The following is a 2,810-nucleotide window of genomic DNA, read 5'->3' as shown; positions in this document are numbered from 1 at the left end:
ATTCCCTAACAGAACAGTGCAAAATTCTTGTTCAATCCTAAAAAGGCCACTTTACAACATTTTATAATTCTGTAACAGTTCTTCAATGTTGTTTTGCCAAGAAAAGTGGTTAGATTTACAACTTTAGATGTTTATTGAGTTTTTTTCCAAGGGAACTGCTCTTGGTGGTGCTTCATTCATCTCCAAATGTCTGAACTACTTGTCATTTCTATTAAACAATAGAAGGGCTAAAGAAATAATGCTTTTACTATCACAGTAATTCCAAGATTAATAAACCCCTCCAACCTATTAGATACACTTGTACAAACATATTGTCTATAAATCTCTGCTAGATACAAAGCATGCATATTTAAATACAGAATATGTCAAATTGTGGCATTTTCCACTGCTCTATAATAAATTCATTTATACAATAAATATAATTGGAGATATGAATGACCACACACATTATTCACACTACACATCTTTAACACTGCAGTTTATTCCCAGTACAGAAGCTGGAAATAGGAAACAATCTGAACAATTTCTTGTATCCTAATATGATGGCACTCATGTGGATTGCAGCTTTTAAAAATCCACTGTAAATAGAGCACACTAAATAAATATGACTGTTGTGCCTATGAAACCCAGACTGTGTGATTTCATCACTTTTGGCTTCCCATAAATGAATAAAAAGCATATACCATGTTAACTTACATTATCAATTGCTGTGTCAGAAAAGTAAACTGGAGATATGCAGTGTGGCCTCAGTTCTAGTCCATTAAGTAACAAAACAACACAATTACAGCCATGCCAACCTACCCTTGAAAAAGTATTTCTTTAACATTCTGGAGTCACTTCTAAAAGGCACAGACAGCAGAAGGCTGGACTTTCTAATGGACAGGATAAATCTGACAATTGAAAATGTGAATTTGTTCCATTTCCCATCCATCAGTGCCTTGAGGAGTTGTCATGTTGGGTTAGTGAGAGGCACAGCCCAGGGCTGGCTGGGCGGTGGGACCGGACCTGGGGCTGCTCAGAGGATTTGGCTCCAGCCTTTGACCCACTCCTCTCCTTCTCCAGCCCCTGCCATTATAAACAACTTCCTCAGAAACCCCTGGCCCTCTCTCCTGCTCCCTTTGCACCAGCAGAGTGCAATGTGCTGGTGCCTTCCTCACATCTTTGCTGAGGTTTCTTTTCTGCTCTTCTCTGAGCAGTCCTGCATGAAGTATAGAATCATAAACAAGCCCTTCCCTTGAGATTATATTTAATTAGGAAAGGTACCAAACCCACAGTAATGTAAAGGCCTAATTTGAATTTTTTCCCATCTTTTAAAAATGAAAAAATGCAGCAAAATGTTGACTAGATAAAAAAAAAATCTTCTTCCTGTCAATCACACACAGTGGGTTTTTATTTAATTATTCCATATAATTTATCTTCACAGTTCTCTCTACAACTCATTTCCACAGCTCCTTGCTTCTTGGACAGGTTATTGATCTAATGTGTGCAGAGGAGGTTTTTTTAAAGTCAGTCTTTTAATAATAATCACCAATACACAAAATCAAGGAGCTTTTTAATACAGGCAGTAGTAAAAATTTGATCAATGTGATCATTAGGCCTTAAATTAATTGTTTCAGCTTACACTTTAGGTAACTTTAACATTACTTCAATATCTGATCTTTTCAGAGTTTTATCATGTAGGAAACATTATCTTCATAAATCACTGTCAGCTAAGAAAACATATAACAAAGTAAGTGGCCTGAATGATTTTCCAGGGGAAGTTGGGGAGAGAACTAGATTCTGGCCCTAGCTCCCAACCCCATGACAATGATTTAATATTACAAAAATACCAAAGAAAGCACTGAAAAAGCTCCACTCAAAGCTTTTGACAGAAATGTTTGCAATGCGTTACAGATAAACAGCCATTGGGACAGAGCAGAGGTGAGTTATGCTGGGGAGCAAGACTGAGTCTGTATCTCAAAACTTTCTTCTTCAGTTCACCACACAAATTCCTACTAAGGAATGTTATTGGAATAAGAATTGGAATATTGGACTAAGATCAAAAGTGTAAACCCATTGCTGCCACCTAATTAACATCAATTAGTTTTTTGAAATCATCACAAATTTTAAAATAATTTTAAAAGAAATCTGAAGTAACATGTAGAGGGTGAACTGGGGGGGGTAAAGTTGAAGCATTTTGCATCACACACTGCTCAGCTCCCCACTGCTCCTTGGAGATCATCATTCCCAGTGGCAAATTCCCTGTGGGAGCAGGAATAGCAAAGCAGCCAGTGTGCCCCAAAAAAGGGAAGGAAGTGATAAAATGGGATTTCTATCCATGAGGAAGAGATGCCCATAAAATTCACATATATTCCTTCACAGAGGTTTAATGGTGTGCATGTAGTTGTGAACTTCTGCACATTTAAACAATCAGAATGCTGGTTATTTTAATGAGTTCTATATTACTGTGGACCATCCATTTGCCACACACCAAGCAGGCTATAAATACTGATTGATATAAATTATTAATAAAATCAACATCTTTTATCACTTTCTTGCCAGACATAAACTGCAATGAGCTGAAAGTCCTACAAATGCTTTTAAGAGGTTGCCCCTCCACCCTCCCAGCACACATGAAGAAAACATTTGATTTTATAAAGCAGTAGAAGTGCTTTTTCTGTGGCTGGAATAAATTTCCTCAGTGTTTCTATATGGAGACTAATAACCAAAGTGGCTTTGTTATTGCCTAACAAAAGGCTAACATGTTTTATCTATAAAAATCGTATCTTTCCTTTTGTCTGTTTCATCTCAGCTTTGTTTTCTGTTATAAT

The sequence above is a fragment of the Zonotrichia albicollis genome, chromosome 12, assembly GCF_047830755.1.
Source record: "Zonotrichia albicollis isolate bZonAlb1 chromosome 12, bZonAlb1.hap1, whole genome shotgun sequence".
Lineage (NCBI taxonomy): Eukaryota > Metazoa > Chordata > Aves > Passeriformes > Passerellidae > Zonotrichia > Zonotrichia albicollis.
This window is presented reverse-complemented; position numbering follows the sequence as displayed.